Genomic DNA, 23,914 nt, shown 5'->3' with positions numbered 1-23,914 from the left:
GTGGTCCCTGATGGCCAAAAGGTTGGGGACCTCTGCTCCAGAGGATGGTAGAGGACAGGAAGGACTGGAGGAACGTGGTCCATGGGGTCGCGATGGGTCGGACACGACTTTCGCAACTAACAACAACAACCCCTAATCATCTTTGTTGCTCTTCTCTGCACTCTTTCTTGAGTCTCCACATCTTTCAATACATGCCGGTTGTCAAAAGCATCTGAATTTGGATCACACATCCTTGGGGATAGATAGTGCAATGGTCATAAGTGTGAGGACCAGTCTTAAGTCACTTTCGTTCAATGCCGTTGTAACTTTTTTTAAAAAAAATTTGATTTATATGCCGCCCTTCTCCGGAGACACAGGGCGGCTTACAATGCGCTAAGCAATAGCCTTCATCCTTTTGTATATTTATACAAAGTCAGCTTATTGCCCCCACAAACTGGGTCCTCGATTTACCTACCTTAGAAAGGATGGAAGGCTGAGTCAACCTTGAGCCTGGGGAGATTCAAACCTGCAGTAATTGCAGGCAGCTGGTCTTAATAACAGGGTGCTTTAGACCACTGTACTACCAAGGCTACCAACTCTGAAGGGTTGCTAATGGTTGTAAATTGAGGATAACTTCTGCAGTTCTCAGAAGGATGCCTACGTGGTAATAGGGCCTATCGAGTGACTTCCAAACAGGAATGAAAGAGCTGAGGGTCTTGTTCTAATTAATAATCATCATAATAAATAAACTGGATTTACGAGCACCGCTAAACCACAAACACGAAGCTTTTAAGGGGCAGCAGAAACAAGCTAACTGACTCTGCCACATCACCGCTTAAATAAATGCATTAAACGCTGTTTTCATCCTGAAGCTGGCGCCAATTTCCAGGAACAGCTGCCGCCCGAAACATCCCAAATATGAACGGTAAAGACGAGCTTAAGAAATAAATCTCCTTTTTTAGATTTTTCTACTGATCGCCAATGTCTTCCTTGAACTGTAAGGGGGCATTTGTAAAAGAGATGCCGGGGGAAAAAATCCCCTAAAACTCCCTGAGTTTATGATATTTTTGATCCAGCCAGGATAGTTTTGACACGTATTGACTTCCCAGTGAGTTCAAATTTTCAGAATCCAAGCCAGTTCAACGAGCCCAATGTTTCCTCTTGACCAATTTTGGCAGACTAACATCGCATTTTGTGCAGGAAGTTTGCGATTTGATATATATTTAAGCGTTCTAAGAGGCGAATGTCTATGGACATTCTCAGTCATCCAGGTCATGGTTATCCCAAAAGTGCTTTTCGAAAAAGCAATTGGACTTTATTTTTCCTTGAAGAGGTTTCGCTTCTCATCCAAGAAGCTTCTTCAGTTCTGCCTGAATGGTGGAGGATGGAAGGATTTCTATTCCTTGCAGTCATCTGGTCATTAGTACTCTTTCTGAGAATTGTTGAAGCCACTTGGAGGTTTATCTGTGCCCTCAGGGTGACCAGAATACAGATAGCCTTCGACTTAGGACCAAATTTTATGTTGCTAAGTGAGACATTTTTTTCAGCGAGTTTTCCCCCATTTTACGACCTTTCTTGCCACAGTTGTTATGTGAATTATTGCAGTTGTTAACTCAGTAACATGGTTGTTAAGTGAACCTGGCTTCCCCATTGACTTGGTTTGTGAGAAGTTTGCAAAAGGGGATCATGTCACACTCTGGGACATTGCAAACCGTCGTAAATAGGAGCCAGTTGCCAAGCATCTGAATTTTGATCATATGACCACAGGGCGGCTGCAATGGTCGTAAGTGTGGAAAGCTTTCCCAAGTCCCTTTTTTCAGTGACATTGTAACTTTGAATGGTCACTAAATGAACTATTGTAAGTCGAGGACTAACCTGTAGTGGAAATGAGTGTAGAAGCTTCTTGGGACTGCTGAAAGGACTGTGTTGTAAACAGGAGACAGGTGATGTCATATTGCCTCCCCCCCTTTTATCCCCCTTTCAAACCAGGGTCCTCTCTTTCCAGAATGTGGACAGTCCACAACGGTAACTGTCATAGTGACTCTCAGAGAGAGTACTAACAACCAGATGACTGCAAAGGATATAAATCCGTCCATCCTCCACCATTCAGCCAGAACTGAAGAAGCTTCTTGGATGAGAAGCAAAATGTCTTCAAGGAAAAACAAAAAAAGCCCAGTTGCCTCTTGAAAAAGCACTTTAGTAGGCCTCCATGAAGCCTCCTGGGAGTGAAAACGGGTCACAGGGGGGCATGCCGTACACATCCAGCTGTGCCCCATTTTGGGCCTAGTACAGAAGTGGGTTTCAGCAGGTTCTGACCAGTTCTGGCGAACTGGTAGCAGAAATTTTGAGTAGTTCTGAGAACCGGTAGTAAAAATTCTGACTGGCCCCGCCCCCATCTATGCTTTGCCTCCCGAGTCCCAGCTGATCAGGAGGAAATGGGGATTTTGCAGTAACCTTCCCCTGGATTGGGGAGGGAATGGAGATTTTACAGTATCCTTCCCCTGCCATGCCCACCAAGCCCCGCCCACCAAGCCACACCCACAGAACCGGTAGTAAAAAATTTTGAAACCCACCACTGGCCTAGTATGCCTCCCTGCACTTACCTGGGAGCCAAAATGGAGCGTGTGGGGACTCCTGGAAGGGGCGGAGTTGGAAGGGGCGGGGCCAGACAGCAATTTAACTACCGGTTCTCCCAAACCGGCACGAACCGGCTGAATCCCACCACTGCTTTGGAGTCTAAGAGGTGAAAAACAACCTGGAGAGTAGCTGCTCCTGATGAGCTGTTGATATTGACTCACAAGCAAACTGACCCATTTTAAGGCAAGTCAATATTTTTTTTTGTTTCTGGAATACATTTTGCTTTTTACATGTAAACAAGTTTTTTCTTTTCTTTTCCAAGCGAACCTCTTAGTTCTTGCTGCAATTCCAAGAAAATTATGCAACAATTCCAAGAAGCAGGACTGACAAATACAATGCTCATATTAAGAAGCCTGGACCGTTTCCAGGGAAAATGTTTGGATGCGGCCGCTAAAATATTTCTGATTCAACGTTGGGTGCAAGTAGTCCTCGACTTACAACCGTTCGTTTAGTGACTGTACGCAGTTAAAACGTACACTGGAAAAAATGACTTATGACCGTTTTTTCAGAGTTATGACCACTGCAACATCTCAATGGGCACGTGAAAATATTCAGATGCTTGGCAGCTGGTTCATATTTATGACCATTCCTTCGTCCCAGGTCACGTGATCCACTTTTACGACCTTCTGACAAGCAGATTCGCTTAACAACTGTGTTGCTAACATAATTACTGCAGTGATTCACTGAACAATTGTTGCAAGAAAGTAAAATAGGACAAAAATACCCTTAACAACTGTCTTTCTTAGCAATGGAAATTTTGGGCTCAACTGTGGTCCTAAATTGAGGATTATCTGTAAAAAGCAAATTTAATGGAGGCATCATGAAATAAATTCAACCTTATCAATGAACTTTGATTATTTTGCCAAAATTAAATTAAAAAGGGGACTGTTAAATCGAGCTGCTTTATTTTATTTTATTTTTTACAAAACTATACATCTGAATTTTTTAAAAACGTTTATGGTTTTAGTAAAGTTATAAGATTGGGAGCTGCCCAGAATTCTTGATTGGGAGCTGCCCAGAATTTGGCATAAATGGGCAGCTATAGGAAAGAATGCGACGAGATGGACAGGAACGGAACGGAACGGAACAGAACTGGAAAAAAGGTTAATTTTGGTAATAGGTAGGCGAAACTGGGAATGAATTCCCCTTCATCTCAAACATTACCGCAGAAAACAGATTTTAAACTCAGTTGTGATTAGAATACACACAAAGTCCAATAAGTAAGTAAGTCCTACTTACTAAGTAAATAAATATTTTCTTCTCTGCTTCTGGTGCAGAAGAGTTTAGAAAAACCCAAAAACATAGCTGCGAATGATTTCTGGAAATCCAGAATTATTCACGTTTGGCATGTCTAGCAAATTGTTTTTAAGAATATATTACCTATGAATTATTTCTGGAAATCCCAGAATTATTCACGTTTGGGATGTCTAAAACTTACGGTTTTAAAAGAAACTCCAGTTCCCGGATCATTTTTTTTTAATTTGTGTTTGTTTTGTTTTTTTAAAAAAAAAGAGAGAGCGATGACATCAGACAGTGTTTAAAAACATGATGATCTGCCACCCTTCTTCCATCTGCGTGAAATGGATTTGTTTCGTAGCGGCAACGATGATTCGGGTTTACGCCCTCTCTCAAAATAAATTAACGACGCGACCGATCTCTAGATGGGGGTAAGGAAGAAGCGGAGCTGCTGAAAATGAACGCAATGTAACTGAAGCATCATTTACTTGTCAGAGGCTTAATCCTTCACCTCTGGCTAGCTCTGAACATGTATTACATTCCTGTTGGGTTTATATTGGAGGGAATGAAAAATGAAAAAAAAAAAAAAAAAAGACCAAACAGCAAAGCTGAGATTTTATTATAGAGCTTTTCTTTTCTTTTCTTTTCCTGGTGGCTTTGCAAGGATGACAAAATATGGCCGAGCGGCATGATTGAACGCCGTCTGGTTCACCGTTCAACAAACCGAACCTTGTAAAAATCAGGCCTTGATTGAAAAATCAATCCCTCTTTAACACGCAAGCAAAGCGGGGGATGTTCGTTTCCAACGGCCAGGACAGGCAGGTAAAAATCATCTCCACGATCGTGATCTGAAGGGCTAAGAATAGAATCGGCAATATTCTCGATGTCCTCGCCTTTCTGGGTTGGGATTTTTTTGGGGGGGGGGGTTGGCCCTGGTTGCAAAATGGAGCCCGTTGCCTTGCAAATCCTAGAAAGAAACCGTGTATGGCTCCCAATTTATTTATGATGGTTGGCCGACTGACAGGGATGAGTTGGTCTAGACAGTACTGCCTCAGAGTTTAGATAAATGGAAAATAAAAAATAATACTTCTGTACATCTCTCTATCTCTCTATCTCTCTATCTCTCTATCCTACCATCTCTATCCATCCATCCATCTATCCATTTTTATTTATATCTATCTATCCACCCACCCACCCACCCTTCCCATCCATCCATCCATCCATCCATCCACCCATCCATCCATCTATCCATCTATCTATCTATGGTATCTATTTACTTACGTGCCTCATCTATCTTCTTCTGTTTATTCTATCTATCCATTCTTATCTTTCTATGTATCCATCTATCCTCTCTCTTTCTCTCTTTCTCTCATCTACCATCTGTCTGTCTATTCTATCCATCTATGTATCCATTTCATCAATATTTATCTATCTATCTATCCATCCATCCATCTATCTATCCATCATCTCTACTCTATCCATCCATCTATCCATTTTTATTTATATCTATCTATCCACCCACCCACCCTTCCATCCATCCATCCATCCATCCATCCATCCATCCATCCATCCATGGTATCTATTTACTTACCTGCCTCATCTATCTTCTTCTGTTTATTTTATCTATCCATTCTTATCTTTCTATGTATCCATCTATTGTCTCTCTTTCTCTCATCTACCATCTGTCTGTCTATTCTATCCATCTATGTATCCATTTTATCTATATCTATCTATCTATCTATCTATCTATCTATCTATCTATCTTTCTATCTATCTATCTATCATCTATTAGATATACTTTTTAATCCTGATTTTATTACTTTATAAATAACTCAAGGCAACAAGCATATCTAATATTCCTGCTTCCTCCTATTTTCCCACAACAACAAACCTGTAAGATGGGTGGGACTAAGAGAGATTGACTGATGCAAAGTCACCCAGCCAGTTTTCATGTCTAAGGCGGAACTAGAACTCCCCATCTCCTGGTGACTGGCCCAAAGACACCCAGCCAGCTGTCATGCCTAAAGTGAGACTAGAACTCACATTCTCCTGGTGATTGGCCCAAAATCTCCCAGATGGCTTTCATGCCTAAAGCAGGACTAGAATTCACTGTGTTGAAGTCCACACAGTTTAAAGTTGAGAAAGTTGAGAAACTCTGATTTAGTTGGCTTGAGTGCTAATTGTTGGTGGAATGAAGATGGATGGATGGGTGTATGGATGGACAGATGGATTATGGATCATGGATGGATGGATGGATCATAGATGGATGGATGGATGGATGAATCATGGATGGATGGATGGATGTATGTATAATGGATGGATGGATGGATCATGGATGGATCAAGGACGGACGGATGGATGGATCATGAATGCATGGATGGATGGATGGATGGATGGATGGATGGGATGATGAATGAATGGATGGATTGTGGGTGGGTGGGTAGATGGATGGATGGATATGGATAGATGGATGAATCATGGATGGATGGATGAATAATGGATGGATCAAGGATGGATGGATGGATGGATCATGGATGGATCATGAATGGATCATAGCTGGATGGATGGACTGATCATGGATGGATGGATGGATGGATAATGGATGGATCAAGGATGGATGGATGGACGGATGGATGGATCATGGATGGATGGATGGACGAATGGATCATGGATGGATCATGGATGGATCATAGCTGGATGGATGGACGGATCATGGATGGATGGATGGATGGATGGATGGATGGATGGATATGGATGGATGGATGGATAATGGATGGATCAAGGATGGATGGATGGATGGATGGATGGATGGATGGATGGATGGATCATAGCTGGATGGATGGACAGATCATGGATGGATGGATGGATGATGGATGATGGATGCACAGACAGTAATGGTCAACCAGCCACACAAAGCTCTTCTGAACCCTGGGTGCACACTTTTCCTTCTGGGAGGATGGTTATGCCAAACATGTAATCCTGTCTTTCCTGACAGTTAAAACAATTAATCAGTGGAACGATTATAAATGCACCAATACTGGAAATTTTTAAGAAGAGATTGGGCAACCATTTGTTTGAAATGGCACAGGGCTTCCTTGCCTGAACAGGGAGTTGGACTAGCAGATCTCCAAGGTCCCTTCCGACTCTGTGATTCTGTTATCCCCAGCAATTATTGATGTATTGATTGTAAGATGAGGGCAGAAATATTGGTCCAGTATCTGATTGTTTTTCCCCATATATACAATGCCGCACTTCAATAAGTTAGATGACCGACACATTGGTATCTGAATATAGCTCTTTTTAGCATTCATATTTTATTGTGGGTTTTTTTTTTTTTCTTAATCAAGGCAAAACGTTAGCATATATCGCAAGCCCACGTGCCATATGCCATACGCTAAATAAATAAATAAATAAATAAATAGTGACGCGCTTCAACATTGACGGTAGATTTTACAGCTCTTTAATTAGCAATATTAATAGTGCCACCTAAGCTTAATGAGAGTAATTAGGAACACCAAGTAAACATAGCTTCCTCACCGTATTCAGAGATAAACTTCCATGCTCAGCTGAGTTCTGAAAGTATTTTTTTAAAAAAAAAAAAAAGATTAGCAATGGCAAAGGGAGTAAATTCAGATTTCCTTTACAAATATAGGGAGTCACCGGTGTAAGAATCAGCTTTGTTCTCGAAGACTGTCCAAAATCAGATGTACAGCAGTGGCCAAAATTGTGGAAACCTTTTGGGAAAAGTGTATTTTCTAAAACCAGCTAATAACACCACTTTTTTTTTTTTTGAGTAGTACCATAAAATTATATATCAATGGAAAGCAGGGGTGAAATCTAAAATTTGTTACTGCCTGTTCTGTGCGCGTGGCTTGGTGGTGGTGGTGGGGGGGTAATGTGACTGGGTGGGTGTGGCCAACTTTTTTTTTTTTTTTACTTTTTTCTACAACCTGTAATGAATGAGCGTGAACCAGGGGTGAAATCCAAAATCCAAAAATCCAAAATTTTTCCCTACCGGTTCTATGGGCGTGGCTTGCTGGGCGTGGCAGGGGAAGGATACTGCAAAATCCCCATTCCCACCCCACTCCAGGGGGAAGGATATTGCAAAATCCCCATTTCCTCCCCACTCCAGCGGGAAGGATATTGCAAAATCTACATTCCCAGCCACTCCAGGGGGAAGGATACTGCAAAATCTCCATTCCTTCCCCTCCTGAGGGAAGGATACTGCAAAATCTCCATTCTCTCCCCACTCCTGGGGGAAGGATATTGCAAAATCCCCATTCCCTCCCCACTCCTAGGGGAAAGATATTGCAAAATCTCCATTCCCTCCCCACTCTGGGGCCAGCCAGAGGTGATATTTGCCGGTTCTCCGAACTGCTCAAAATTTCCGCTACCGGTTCTCCAGAACCTGTCGGAACCTGCTGGATATCACCCCTGGCGTGAACCCTTGTGCATTTCATGTCAATCAATGTGTGTTTAAGTCAAATTATGCTACAACAGGCTCCCTTCCTAGCTATGTATCTGTGGTGTCCTTGAACCCAAAGACTCATTCTATTCCCTTATTTTTAATCATAAAAAGGGAAAAACATCGAGAAACACATATTTGCAAATTGCGACAAGGCAGGTTTGTTTTGTTTTTTGATTTATTTATTTTTTTGTTTGTTTTTGCATTACTGCAGAAATAATCCCGAAGAGTTATTTTGTGTTACCGGGCCAGCGAGTGGTTTTGTTGTGTCACGGGAAGATTATTGAAGGCCAATTGTACCAAAAGGGAGAACGGAAAAGGATTATAGTGGCGTTTCTAGTTATTTTTCTGGTACGCATGAAAGGTAGCAATACATCTGTCAGATGGATTATTAATAAAGTCTCGCTTCCAGCCTGCACTACAACGAAAGGTTTACAACAGTGGGCCGGATTGAAACTTCAACATTTTATAAACTGTTTGCCTGCAGGTTAAGTCCTCGACGTACGACCACTATTGAGCCCAATGTTTCCGTCCCTAAGAAAGACAGTGTCAGGTTTCGAGGTCGTCTCAAATAAATTGCATTTCAAACAAAGTCTTTGATGAAAAACTCCCATTTATTAAGCACGACATTCTGACTCCGACTCCATCGTAGCCAACACTGACTTCCTGACCCAAAACCCTCCCTTTCCTTTCCCCACTCCTCTGCACTCATTGGCCATCTTCCAAGTCACTCTACTCTACTGCTCCAGCTCAAAGGAATTTCCCCCCTCCCATCCCATCTCCTAGGGGATATTATCTCCAGGGAAAATAAGTAGGTGAAAAGTCAAATGTCCCTTTCCAGACGCCTCCGCTTCTCCTTCTTATGTCAGCACTAGAGTAAATGCAGCTTGAAGTGCTGACAGACAGCTGTTAAATGAGCCATGCAGAAGAGGTGGGATTCACTTACCTTCCCTACCTGTTCACAAATGTGAGCACACGCAGTAGGCGCACATTACGTCCGGGCAGGCGGACAGGCAGAGCCTTCCACAGTCGCTGCTACCAGTTCACCAGAACCGGCCAGAACCGGACGAATCACACCACTGGTGCCGTGCCTTATTTTTTCGACTCTTTGCCATAGTCGTTAAACAAAATTGCTGCAGTTGTTAAGTGAATCGTGCGGTCCTTAAGCGAATCTGGCTTCCCCCCCCCAATGATTTTGCTTTTCGGAAGCCGGATGGGGAGTTACAAAGCATGACCCCAGGACACGCAACCATCATTGTCCCATGTGCCTGGATTTTGATGGCGTGACCATGAAGATGCTGTGATTGTCGAGTGAAAACTAGTCATGTCCCATGGAACGGTCACTAAACGAATGGTTGTAAGTTGAGAGCTACCTGTGTTTGCATTCAGGTAGTCCTCAATTTACAACCGGTTGCTTAGCGACCATGTGAAGTTACAACAGACCTCCTCAGGGCTACTTACGGCTCAGATTTGAATGTCCGACAGTTGCTACCTTCCCCCCCCCCAGTGGTCATGTGGATGCATTTTGGACACTTGGCCACTGGACCACATGTACAGCCATTTGTGGCACTCTGCAGTCATAGGATCACAATTCAGGGTGTTTTTGTTGGAAAACAGCATTTACGTCTGGTTTCCAGTGAAAAACGCTCTTTGCAGACAATGGGTTTCCTTAAAAACCATCACATTCGCTTCACTGGCAAAGTCCATGGTTAAGGCGGGACTAGAAATCAATGTCTCCTGGTGAGTGGCTGAAAATCCCCCAGTCAACTTTTACACCAAAGGTGGGACTAGAACTCTCAGTCTCCTGGTGATTGGCCCAAAGTCACCCAGCCGGCTTTCATGCCTAAGGTGGGACTAGAACTCCCTGTCTCCTGGTGATTGGCACAAAGTCACCCAGCTGGCTTTCATGCCCAAGGTGGAACTAGAACTCTCAGTCTCCTGGTGATTGGCCCAAAATAATTCAGCTGGCTTTCATGCCTAAGGAGGGACTAGAACTCACAGTCTCCTGGTGATTGGCCCAAAATCATTCAGCTGGCTTTCATGCCTAAGGTGGGACTAGAACTCTCAGTCTCCTGGTGATTGGACCAAAGTCACCCAGCTGGCTTTCATGCCTAAGGTGGGACTAGAACTCTCAGTCTCCTGGTGATTGGACCAAAGTCACCCAGCTGGCTTTCATGCCCAAGGTGGAACTAGAACTCTCAGTCTCCTGGTGATTGGACCAAAGTCACCCATCTGGCTTTCATGCCTAAGGTGGGACTAGAACTCTCAGTCTCCTGGTGATTGGACCAAAGTCACCCAGCTGGCTTTCATGCCCACGGTGGAACTAGAACTCTCAGTCTCCTGGTGGTTGGCCCAAAGTTATCCAGCTGGCTTTCATGCCCAAGGTGGAACTAGAACTCTCAGTCTCCCGGTGATTGGCCCAAAATAATTCAGCTGGCTTTCATGCCTAAGGAGGGACTAGAACTCACAGTCTCCTGGTGATTGGCCCAAAATCATTCAGCTGGCTTTCATGCCTAAGGTGGGACTAGAACTCTCAGTCTCCTGGTGATTGGACCAAAGTCACCCATCTGGCTTTCATGCCTAAGGTGGGACTAGAACTCTCAGTCTCCTGGTGGTTGGCCCAAAGTCATCCAGCTGGCTTTCATGTCTAAGGCGGAACTAGAACTCACCATCTCCCACTTTTGTGCCAGGTGCCTTAACCGCTAGACCAAACCAGCTCTAATAGGCAGAGTGCACATAGATATGCACACCAAGTATGGTGCATTTTAGCCACTTAGAGATGAATTCTTTCTACAAGCCAGGAGCGAAAAAGGCATCAGCCGGATGGAGGCCGAGACACGTGTCTGTGTTCCTTGCTTTGTGGCCCAAGCTGCGAAACGGGGGCGGGGGGCGGGGCAGGGGGGTGGAAACGGCTCATAATAATAAATAACCCGAAAGCTCCGGGGACGAGTGACCTAATCAAGATGTATAATTGTACGCCTTACCTAAATGGAAGCCTCGTTTCTGAAATGGTAATGAGCATCCGTCTGAATTGAATTGCTGTACAGATCAGCACTGAAGGATAATTATAATGTTTAACAAATATATTCCCTTTGGGAACCTGCTGTTTAAAATGCCACTTCCCTACAGCTTCCTGACAAATTATCCAATATCATAGGAGTGGAAGTCCGTCGCCTTTTGGACTCATCCATCTAGGAAATCACCCCGGCTCGGTTCTCTACCCCCTCAGCAAGGAAACCGACAGCCAGCCGGGTTCCCATAAATTTGGATACTTGCTTTACAATTAGCATATTCAGTTTCATTTAAACAAAAAACATGCTAACTCTTGCAATGATGCATGGGCCGTTTCTCCTTCTCACCATCTGTTTCTTCCTTTCTCCCCTTTTGCTCTCACACTGCGATGTCACTGGGGCTGCCGTGTGCTGCGACTCTGCAAGGTTTCATTTCTGGGTTCCAGGGATAGCCGTTGCAGTGACGTTAAGCCACGATATCATTGGCAATCATTACCCTGGCCAAGAGTCCCTCTTTGAGGAAGATGGGCAATTCAGGAATGTAAGAAAGAAAGAAAAGAAAAGAAAAGAAAAGAAAAGAAAAGAAAAGAAAAGAAAAGAAAAGAAAAGAAAGAAAGAAAGAAAGAAAGAAAGAAGAAAGAAAGAATGAAAGGAAGGAAGGAAGAAAGAAGGAAAGAAGAAAGAAAGAAGAAAGAAAGAAAGAAAGAAAGAAAGAAAGAAAGAAAGAAAGAAAGAGAGAGAGAGAGAGGAAGGGAGGGAGGGAGGGAGGAAAGAAGGAAGGAAGGAAGGAAGGAAGGAAGGAAAGAAGGAAGGAAGGAAGGAAGGAAGGAAGGAAGGAAGGAAGGAAGGAAGGGCAATATTTATTTATTTATTTATTTATTGGTTCGATTTATATGCCACCCTTCTCTGGAGACTCAGGGCGGCTTACAATGCGTCAAGCAATAGCCTTCATACTTTTGTATATACCTGCTTAGTAGGGCTTTCGCTCCCCCCTCCCCTAAACGGTGTTCTTTTTTATACAAAGTCAGCTTATTGCCCCCACAATCCGGGTCCTCATTTTACCTACCTCGAAAGGATGGAAGGCTGAGTCAACCTTGAGCCTGGTGAGATTTGAACTTGCAGTAATTGCAGGCAGCTGGTGCTACTTAACAGTGCTTTAATCTGCTGCACCACCAAGGCTCTTATATATAGCACTTATATACCGCTTTACAGTGCTTTATAGCCCTCTCTAAGCAGTCAGTATATTGCACCCCAAGAATCTGGGTCCTCATTTCATGGACCTGGGAAGACTGAGTAAATCCTGAGCCACTCAGAATCGAACTCCTAGAAGCAATGAGTTAGCCTGCAGTACTGCATTCTTACCACTGGGACACCACAGGAAGGAAGGAAGGAAGGAAGGAGGGAGGGAGGGAGGGAGGGAGGGAGGGAAGGAAGGAAGGAAGGAAGGAAGGAAGGAAGGAAGGAAGGAAGGAAGGAAGGGAAAAGGAGAGGAAGGAAGAGTAGGGGACAGGAGTAGGAGAGAAGGTGAGAAGGGGGGAAAGAAATGAGGAGTGGGGGAAAGGAAGGGGAAGTAGGATGAGGAAGGAGAGGAGGAAGGAGAAAGTAAGAGAGGAGAGGAGGGAGGAAAGAAAAAAGGAGGAGAAGAAGAAGGGTTGTTGCAAAATGAGGGAAGAAGGGTAGAAGAGCAACTCCGAATGTAATTAAAATGCCTTATTTTAATGCTTTCTTTAAGGAAAACATGTATATGTAGGATTAATTATGTATAAGAAAATGTACATTTTATATTATGTGTATAAGAAATAAAACTGAAAAACTATTAAAAAAAAAAAAACTTCTGGAGGCAAGCAGTTCCACTGGTTAATTGTTCTCACTGTCAGGAAATTTCTCCTTAGTTCTAGGTTGCTTCTCTCCTTGATGAGTTTCCACCCATTGCTTCTTGCCCTGCCCTCAGGTGCTTTGGAGAATAGCTTGACTCCCTCTTCTTTGGGGCAGCCCCTGAGATACTGGAACACTGCTATCATGTCTCCCCTGGTCCTTCTTTTCATAAGACTAGACCTACCCAATTCCTGCAACCGTTCTTCATATGTTTTAGCCTCCAGTCTCCTAATCCTCTTTGTTGCTCTTCTCTGCACCCTTTGCAGAGTCTCTTCTTTGTATTGTGGTGACCAGAAGTGGATGCAGTAACCCAAGTCTGGCCTCACCAGTGCAGTATAAAACGGTACCATCACTTCCCATGATTAACAGATTAACAGAGTTGGAAGGGACCTTGTAGGTCATCTCCCCGCCTAAGCAGGAGACCCTACACCATTTCTGATAAATGGCAGTCCAATCTCTTCTTGAAAGCCTCCAGGGATGAAGGTCCCCCAAGTTCTGAAGGCAACGTCTGTTCCATGGGTTGATTGTTCTCACTGTCAGAAAGTTCCTCCTTATTTCTAGGTTGAATCTCTCCTTGGTCAGTTTCCATCCATTATTCCTTGTCTGGCCTTCAGGGGCTTTGGAAAATAGCTTGACCTCCCTCCTCTCTGTGGCAGCCCCTCAAATATTGGAAGACGGCTATCATGTCTCCCCTAGTCCTTCTTTTCATTAGACTAGTCATAATCCAATTCCTGTAACTGTTCTTCTATTAACCCATCCGTCAGTTGCAAAGCTGCCTTTTGCAATTGACAGATGGGGTTTTGTCAATGCCAACAGTACTCGGTGTGCTCTAGTTGTGTGCACCTAACGCACCGACTACTATTAGCATTATTTTTAGCCTTCAGGTGCTTTGGAAAATAGCTTGACCTCCCTCCTCTCTGTGGCAGCCCCTCAAATATTGGAAGATGCTCTCCTGTCTCCCCTGGTCCTTCTCTTCCCTAGACCAGCCATGCCCAGTTCCTGCAACCGTTCATCGTATGTTTTAGCCTCCAGTCCCCGAATCCTCTTGGTTGCTCTTCTCTGCACTCTTTCTAGAGTCTCAACATCTTTTTTATAGTGTGGTAACCAAAACTGGATGCAGTACTCTAGGTGTGGTCTTACTAAGGTCTTACTATGATCTTGATGCTATCCCTCGTAACCAGATCCAGCCTTGATCAGGTCAAGGCTGCCCTACCATCTTCTAAGTGCAGAGGACCTGAGTCAAAACCTACCATAACCTCCATCCATGTTCCACAGTCCTGGGCAAGCAACAGTGACTCAACCTCCTGAATATGGGAGCTCTGGTGGCTCAGCAGACTAATTAACATCCACTTACATCTGCTGCCTGCAATTACTGCAAGTTCAAATCTCACCAGGCTCAAGGTTGACTCAGCCTTCCATCCTTTCTAAGGTATTTAAAATGAGGACCCAGATTGTGGGGGCAATAAACTGACTTTGTATTACCATAATATACAAATGTATGAAGGCTATTGCTTAAAAGCATTGTAAGCCGCCCTGAGTCTCCGGAGAAGGGCGGCATATAAATCAAATTAAATATACATATATATATATATATGGGAGCTGAAGAGTGTCATCCAGACCTGAAGCTGAATTGATGCAAAACAGCTGGCCGAGGCAGCGAATGGGCTATGCTTTAAAAGCACTTAATATTATTTTGCTCCTTGGAAATGTAATTTTCTCCAAAAGAAACCGCAGGCAGATCAGCATGCCAAAAAACAAAAACAAAAAAAACCAACCGAAAACCGCTTAGTTTAAGGACAGATTTTTGTCAGCTGCAAAATGGATGATCCCTGCTTTGGGTTATTAGCTTGGAAAACAAAATCAAGACAGCCCAGATCCAGGATCTTTTCAAATTCACATTAATATAAGAAGAAGAAGGGGGGGAAAAAAAAGAGAAGGAAGAATTTGCTGAAATTAATCATCCCCGAGCTGCGTCCAAAGGCTAATGAAAAGCCTTCAAACCTAAATCAAAACTGAAGAGTTAAAATATAGAAGAGAATCTCTCCGTTTTTTAATATTTTTGCAAGCTCTTTTCTGGAGAGTTTCCTCCTGGTCTCTTCTGATCTTTCTAATAGATAATAAAGGAAGGGCCTGATGGCTCAGCAGACTAAAAGCATTGTGATTAACACCAGCTGTCTGCAATTACTGTAAGTTCGAATCTCTCCAAGGCTCAAGGTCGACTCAGCCTTCCATCCTTTCTAAGGTAGGTAAAATGAGGACCCGGATTGTGGGGGCAATAAGCTGACTTTGTATAAATATACAAAAGTATGAAGGCTATTGCTTAACGCATTGTAAGCTGCCCTGAGTCTCCGGAGAAGGGCGGCATATAAATCAAATTTTTTTTTAAAAAAAGAGGGGGTGGTGGAAAAAATAATGTGTGGTCATTCCTCTGTCTTCAAAAGCCTGGAAAGTTTGGTGTCCCTTTGAGATAAATAGAAATATGGGGCCTTCAGTGGTCTCTCAGCTGGGTTCATTTCTTGCAGACATCTCAAAACCCATTAAAGTACCATCATCAGTGCTACAAGGGAGTTTGGTGGTGATGGTGATGGAGGAGGAGGAGGAAGAGGAGGAGGAGGAGGAAGACAATGACTGTGGGGTCCTGGGCAGTAGTGGGATTCAATTTCGGCCAGTTTGTTCGTGGGCGTGGCTGTGCTCGCGGGCGCACACAAGGCTTCCATGCATTCGCAGAGACGTACGGGCGGGTAGGCGGATCGGGCGGTTTGCCCGATCTGGAGTGAACCAGTAGCAACCCACCACTGGGCACTGGTGCTCTCTGAGCCTGATTGGTTTCTTACAGATGTCTCATTACCCATCTAGGTAACATAATCAGTGCTGGAAGGGAGTGGGGTTTGTTGAGGGTAAAACTGCCCTCTGCAAAATGGTGCAACGGACCAGACAGCGAATAGATACGTTGCTTAGCAAAACACACAGATACTCACAGACTCTGAACGTTTAAAGAAAAATAAACAGTCTTTACTTGTAGTAAAAAAAAACAAACTTGGCTTCTCAAAACAAAGATAACACTTCTTCAATTAATAATCACGGTTCAACACAAAAACATAGTTTGCTTACAAATTCCAGTTCTCTTCAGTAACACAGACAAGGTTCCTTTCAGCAGTTCAACTTTCTAATAGCAGGAGCAGAAGTGAATGAACTTCCTGCCTTCTTTTATGTCTGCTTAGCACAGCCAATTAGTCGTCTTTGAAGCAGTTAAAGTTACAGAACATAGTTTTCTATATATTATCTACCCAACCGTAGGATAAGCATCCAACAGGGTTTGTGGACAGGAGGAGGAGGAGACTGAAATTTTCCCAATTTCATCATCTTTAGTAAACTGACAATTTCAATCCCAATGAGAGTTTTAGGGGATGGATGAACAAGCCTAGTTTGGAGACAAAGGTTGTAGGAACGGGGTCCAACAGCTCACTCTATTTGAAACCGGGTTCTCAATCTAGGTCTAGGACAGAGGTGTCCAACTCAAGGTCTGGGGGCCAGATTGGCCCGTGGTGCCTCTGCCAGCGAAAAAAGAGCTTGTGCCTTGTGGGGGGGGGAACGCAAGGTCCACCCGGATTCCGTTTTTGGCCATGACAGCCTCCTGCAGCCTTCTGCCAGCAAAAATGGAAAAGGGGAGGCCACGTGCTCCTTCCTTCCTTCCTTCCTTCCTTCCTTCCTTCCTTCCTTCCTTCCTTCCTTCTTTCTTTCTTTCTTTCTTTCTTTCTTTCTTTCTTTCACTTGAACTCACCAAACACAGTTGAAATGCCTGGAGCAATTTACAACATGACTTTGCATCAATTCCAGATCTTAGAAGGACCCCAGGGTTTGGAAGTGAGGCCATTTAGAGTATCCCACTGCTGACACCACACGCTTTTGCTGATCTATCCCCCATCGGGTAGGTCTTTCTTAAATTCAAAGTCAACTCTATCAAGGCCTCTCAAATGGCAACGGAGTCCTTTTCTTCATAGGAAAAAGCTAACCCTCATTTAGTACCCGTATACTGCAAAGAACAAAGAAACCATCTTAAAAGGGATGCCCAGCAATATATAAATTACACTTATTAAGAACAGCAGTCCAAGTGGCACCTGCTGGTTAATGACTCTCCTGAAAAGCATAAGACCTGTATGTCGCACGCTGTTCAGCTTTTAAGATTTTAGTCCAAAAATACCTGCAAACATTTAGGTAAAGGGCCTGCTGCATTCACACAATATATTCAAGTCACTTATGCATCTGGTGGCTGCATTCACAAAAAAAATGTGCTGGATAGTTGCAACCTTGATTAGCTTTCTGGGATTTGACAAAAATGAACCAAAACCAGCTTCGTGATTTGAAGTAGGTGTACCCCCAAAATTAGATGATTCAAGAATTGAATTGTTTGTTCGTTTGTTCGTTTTGCAATCCATCAAGCAATCAAATTTCTACTCAGCTTATATTCAAAATAAGTATCAGACAAGAAAATATCAAATAGCTTATGAATGAATGTTAGTATTAGAAGTATTTGGTTATCTGTAGTGGAGTTAAGGTTCCGGTGGGGGATGCAGTACTTTGAGGATAAGTAGATTAATCTAGTTTATGTTTGATTAAATGAAATACCTTGTATTTTGCTCTGGGAAGTTGGGAGGGGAGGGTGGGATGAAGGGGGGGAAAGGGTGGGAGGAACGGGGGGGGGGGATTTTTTTGTATTTCCTTTTTGTAAAACTTTTCAATAAAAAAAAATTTCTACTCAGCTAAATTCTTCTCAGCTAATAGTTAGCATTTGCTTAAAGTTTACGAGATTAATTTTAAAAAATGAAAGATAAAGAAGACTCGAAATATTATATAGGACATGGAATGTATTTTATGAATGGATAGAGACAAGAAGTAGAAATGAGAGGGGAGTTTATGAATGTTAATAATTGTTAGTGTGCACCACAAAGATGTATAAAACTACGGATATAGTGTGGGAAATTTTTAAAATAAGCGAATGCAAGTAGAAATTTAGTTGATGGGCTTTCTTTATTTTCTCTTTTTTTAGTTGAATTATACTGTAATTACTCTTAACATACTACTGTTGTAGTTATTAGCTTGTATGTTAATTGGGACGCAGTGGCTCAGTGGCTAAGATCGTTTCGTCGTGCTCTCAAAACTTTTTTATTTCAGCAGGCTGGCCTGGCCTAACTCTCCTCTTTTAAATTTTTGATTCGTGATTTTATAAATTGGGTGTTTTAATCTGTGTTTCGGCCAAAATATTTAATAATTTTAAGGGATTTTTTAATATTTGTATTATCTGTATTTTATCTTAGCTGTTCACCGCCCTGAGTCCTTCGGGAGTAGGGCGGTATAGAAATTTGATTAATAAATAAATAATAAATAAATAAATAAATAAGATGCTGAGCTTGTCGATTGGAAGGTCGGCAGTTCAGCGTTCGAATCCCTAGTGTCACGTAACGGGATGAGCTCCCGTGACTTGTCCCAGCTTCTGCCAACCTTGGTTAGTTTCCATCCATTGTTTCTTGTCTCGCCTTCTTCTGTTTTGGAAAATAGCTTGACCGCCTCCTCTCTGTGGCAGCCCCTCAAATATTGGAAGACGGCTATCATGACTCCCCTGGTCCTTCTTTTCATTAGACTAGTCATAATCCAATTCCTGTAATTGTTCTTCTATTAACCCATCCGTCAGTTGCAAAGCTGCCTTTTGCAATTGACAGATGGGGTTTTGTCAATGCCAACAGTACTCGGTGTGCTCTAGCTGTGTGCACCTAACGCACCGACTACTATTAGCATTATTTTTGCTCTCTTTTTGCCGCAGTCGTTCTGGTTCTGTTTGTAGGATCTTTGTATTTTGTTGTCTTTCTTTCCAGTTCTTTCTCTTCTCTTCTGCCACCCCCCGGTACTGCCATATCCACTATCCATTTTTTTTTTAAAATTAGATTTATATGCCGCCCTTCTCCGGAGACTCAGGGCGGCTTACAGTGCGTTAAGCAATAGCCTTCATACTTTTGTATATTTATACAAAGTCAGCTTATTGCCCCCACAAACTGGGTCCTCAATTTACCTACCTTAGAAAGGATGGAAGGCTGAGTCAACCTTGAGCCTTGGCGAGATTCGAACTTGCAATAATTGCAGACAGTTGAATGTTAATAACAGTGCTTTTAGTCTGTTGAGCTATCCAGGCTCCTGGATAGCTCAACTTATTGTTATTTAGTTCAGAGAATTGATTCGCAGAAGTTTCTTCCTGGCAAACTGCAGGTTTTATAAAACTTTCAAGAAAGAAGAGTTTTCCAATTGCGCCGGAGAAACTCTCCAATGTGGCAAATGCAAGTCCTTCAAGAATCTATCCAGAAAAATTGTGACTTTCCTAAAAATACATCCCAAGTAGAAATGGTCTTGGAAGTCACAACTGGACAGATAGTCCAGCCTTGACTTACAGCCAGAGTTGGGCTGCTGGGGGTTCGCAGGGGTTCCGGAGAACCTCTAGCTAAAATTCTCTGCAGTTCGGAAAACCCCCAAATCCCACTCCTGGCTGGACCCACCCATCCCGCCCCCCCAGGAGTCCCCACACAGCCCGTTTTGGATGCAGGGAAATGCAGGGCCCGCACAGAGGCTCGGGGAGGCCGAAAAACGGGCCTACCGGAAGTTCAGGAAGGCCTCCAGAGGGCCTCCGGAGCCTGGGGAGGCCCTTTTTGCCCTCCCGGAGGCTCAAGGAAAGCCTCTGGAGGCCGAGGAGGACAAAAATGCCCCCCCTCCCATGGTGCTGGAGGCCAAGTAGGCCACGCCCACCCAGCAACCGGGCAGAGAATCCCTTGCTAAAATTTTTGCTTACAGCCAGTCATTCAAAGTTACAACGGCACTGAAAAAAAGGGACTGATGACCATTTTTCACACTTAACGACCGTTGCAGCATCCCCCCCCCCATGGTCACATGGTCAAAATCCGGATACTTGGCAACTGGCTTAGATTTATGATGGTTGCACTGTCCCGGCGTTGCGTGATTCCCTTTTGTGATTTCCTGACAAGAAGGGAAGCCAAATTCCACTTAACAGCCATGTTGCTCATTTAGCAACTGGAGCGATTTGCTTAATAAGCGTGGCAAGAAAGTGTCGTAAAATGGGGCAAAACTCACTTAACAACCGTCGTGCTTAGACATCGAAATTTTGGGGCCTCGTAAATGACCACAGCGTCAAATTGGCTCTGAGCCCAAGGAAATTTTTCTGCGCGATGCATACAGGAAAGTGTAACCCTTTGAGAAATGAACAATGTAGGGTTTAATTAACTGGTAAATGCCACCCAGGTGAAGGAAATGGGGGGAAAATATCAGAATATGGTGTACAAATGTCAGCTCTCCATCATCCAGTAGAAAAAGGAGGAGGGAGAGGAGAGGGGGGAGGAGGGGGAGGGGGAGGGAAAGGGGCAGAGGGAGAAGGAGGAGGAGGAGGAGAAGGAGGACTATGAGGTCCCTGGTTGCTTTCTTACAGACATTTCATTACCCAGCTAAGTAACATCATCAGCGAGGAGAGGAGGAGGAGGAGGACATCCTTGATACTCTCTGAACTTGGTTGTTTTCTTGCAAATGTTTCATGACCCAACTAGGTAACATCAACTGTGCATTGAAGGGAGGGGGGTTTGTGGAGGAGGTGGTGAAGGATGATGATGGCAACAAAACTCTGGGGTCCTTGGTGCCTTCTGAGCTTGGCTGTTTGCTTGCAGACATCACATTACCCAACGAGGTAACATCATCAGTGTTTGAAGGGAGTGGGGTTTGCTCTCTGTTCATATAGAAGGGACTTCTGCTGTCAGTGTTACCCCAAGTAAGGAACTATCAACTCTGACAAACATTCACACAATGAACTGCCCAATCAAAAGAAGCCACCAAGAACAACACTGACAGGACGAGCCAGAAAAAGAAAGAGGAGGAGGAGGAGGAGGAGGAGGAGGAGGAGGAGGAGGAGGAGGAGGAGGAGGAGGAGGAGGAGGAGAGGGGAAGAGGAGGAGAAGGAGAAAGAGGAGGAGAAGGAGAAGGAGGAGGAGGAGAAGGAGGAAGAGGAGGAGGAGAGGGAGAAAAGGAGGAGGAGGAGAAAAGGCGGAGGAGGAGGAGAAGAGGAGGAGAAGGAGAAGGAGAAAGAGGAGGAGGAGGAGAAAAGGAGGAAGAGGAAGAGGAGAGGAGGAGGAGAAGGAGAAAGAGGAGGAGGAGAAAAGGAGGAGGAGGAGAAGAGGAGAAGGAGAAGGAAAAAGGAGAAGGAGGAGGAGAAGGATGAAGAGGAGGAGAAGAAGGAGGAGGAGGAGAAAAGGAGGAGGAGGAGAGGAGGAGAAGGAGAAGGAGAAAGAGGAGGAGAAAGAGGAGAAAAGGAGGAGGAGGAGGAGAAAAGGAGGAGGAGGAGAAGAGGAGAAGGAGAAGGAAAAAGGAGGAGAAGGAGGAGGAGAAGGATGAAGAGGAGAAGGAGGAGGAGAAGAAGGAGGAGGAGGAGGAGAAAAGGAGGAGGAGGAGGAGGAGAGGAGGAGAAGGAGAAGGAGAAAGAGGAGGAAAAAGAGGAGAAAAAGAGGAGGAGGAGGAGGAGGAGGAGAAAGAGGAGGAGAAAGAGGAGAAAAGGAGGAGGAGGAGGAGGAGAAAAGGAGGAGGAGGAGAAGAGGAGGAGGAGAAGGAAAAAGGAGGAGAAGGAGAGGAGAAGGGTGAAGAGGAGAAGGAGGAGGAGGAGAAGAAGGAGGAGAGGAAAAAAGGAGGAAGAGGAGGAGAGGAGGAGAAGGAGAAGGAGAAAGAGGAGAAAGAGGAGAAAAGGAGGAAGAGGAGGAGGAGGAGAAAAGGAGGAGGAGGAGGAGAAAAAATAAGACTTTTGTGATTCCCTCAGCTCTTTGAAAATTCCTTTATACACACTTAAGAAATACATTCCCAAACCTTCAAGCCGCATTGAAAAGCTTTGACATTCATTGTGCCAAGCCTGAGAAAGCCTACTGGGTCTTCATTAAAAATTGTTAAGGAAAAAAAAAACAACCCACACACGTAGATTTGGGATGGTTTCATTAATTGTATTGGCTTCGGGCAGTTGAATTAAGGAGCGCCCCCTTTTAAATTAGGATGTCTAGGGAAAAGGGGCGATAGGAAGCAGCAGGAAAAATCACTCTATAATAACCAATGCCAGTAAATGCAGAAGGTTTTTTTTTTTGCAGGGAGGTAAGAAAATCGGAACATGGCTCTCATAGTCTGCTCCAGGAATTGGTACCTCCTAGTTTTAAGAAAGCGACATTTTATTTGGAAGTTTCCTTTTGTTGTCCAAGAACCAAAATGGGACCTACGCTGTGTCGGTTCCTTGGTGCTCTGTGAGTTTGTTGATTTTCTTGCAGATGTTTCATTACCAAACTACGTAACGTTATTCGTGTTAGCATATCCTAGCACTGATGATGTTCTCTAGTTGGGTCATAAAACGTTTGCAAAAAAAAGTTACCAAGCTCAGAGCATCAAGGACCTCACAGTTGTCGTAGTCCTCCTCCTCCTCCTCCTCCTCCTCTCCATAAACTCCACTCCTTTGTAACACTGATGATGTTACCTAGTTGAGTAACGAAATAACTACAAGGAAATAACCAAGTGTCACTGCGTTAAGTATTCGCCAGCTGAGCTTCCATCCTAAGACTTACGGTAGCTTGCCAGAGAATTTATCTTTAGCAGTAGAGATAAGACTGGTCTTGTGACACATTGGACTATTGCGCATGTCTACCTTTTTTCTTTTCTAACTTCCTGATTCTTACTTCCTTTGTCCGTCTGTGTGATAAGACTGCCGGTAAGATATAGTTAGCTAGGTTTTTTTAACTTTTATAATAAAATGTTTCTTAGAATATATACTTCGGGTTTTCTTTCTTTGAGAGTATACACCATGGAAAACAAGATCCATTCACCTCTAATTAATTAGAGTTTCTCCGGGGGGGGGGAACGAGGCTGATTCACGCTTCGACATCAATAGCACCCAGGACTCCACCCTCCTCCTCCTCCTCCTCCTCCTCCTCCTCCTCCTCCTCCTCCTCCTCCTCCTCCTCCTCCTCCTCACCATAAACTCCACTCCCTTCCAGCACTGATAATGTTACCTAGTTGGGTAATGAAATAACTGGAAGGAAATAAACAAGCTCAGAGAGCACCCAGCACCCCCCATCTTCCTCCTCCTCCTCCTCCCCACCCAATAAACTCCACTCACTTCCAGCACCTAGTTTGGTAATGAAAGATTGGAGAACGCCAAGAATTGTGGTCGTAAGTGGAAGAGTAGCCGTATTTCCAAACCCTGAAATTGTAATAATAATAATAATTCAAGGAAAGTTTCTTTGGAAATCTTGGGTTTTGGCACTCAAACTCTGGCTAAGAGTCTTACGAAGACCCTGTTCCTCATAGCTTATGCCAGGAGTATTCCACCATGGGGATTCTGGGAGTTGAAGTCCACAGGTCTTAAAGCAGAGGTGGGTTTCAGCAGGTTCTGGAGAACCGGTAGCAGAAATTTTGAGTAGTTCTGGAGAACCGGTACTAAAAATTCTGACTGGCCCCGTCCCCATCTATTCTCTGCCTCCTGAGTCCCAGCTGATTGGGAGGAAATGGGGATTTTGCAGTAACCTTCCCCTGGTTTGGGGAGGGAATGGAGATTTTATAGTATCCTTCCCCTGCCACGCCCACCAAGCCATGCCACGCCCATCAAGCCACAACCACAGAACCAGTAGTAAAAAGTTTGGAA

General features: G+C 44.0%; 1 protein-coding gene and 1 pseudogene across 2 annotated transcripts in view; both read right to left on the bottom strand.

Annotated features, from left to right (window-relative positions):
• The window catches only part of PLXNA4 (plexin A4), a 525,881-nt gene that overhangs the window by 302,501 nt on the left and 199,466 nt on the right, over positions 1-23,914 (bottom strand). The window lies entirely within an intron of this gene.
• The window catches only part of LOC148112749 (uncharacterized), an 83,505-nt pseudogene continuing 65,619 nt past the window's right edge, over positions 6,029-23,914 (bottom strand).

Source organism: Pantherophis guttatus, chromosome 7 (genome assembly GCF_059756535.1).
Source record: "Pantherophis guttatus breed Tessera chromosome 7, ASM5975653v1, whole genome shotgun sequence".
Lineage (NCBI taxonomy): Eukaryota > Metazoa > Chordata > Lepidosauria > Squamata > Colubridae > Pantherophis > Pantherophis guttatus.
This window is presented reverse-complemented; position numbering and strand designations above follow the sequence as displayed.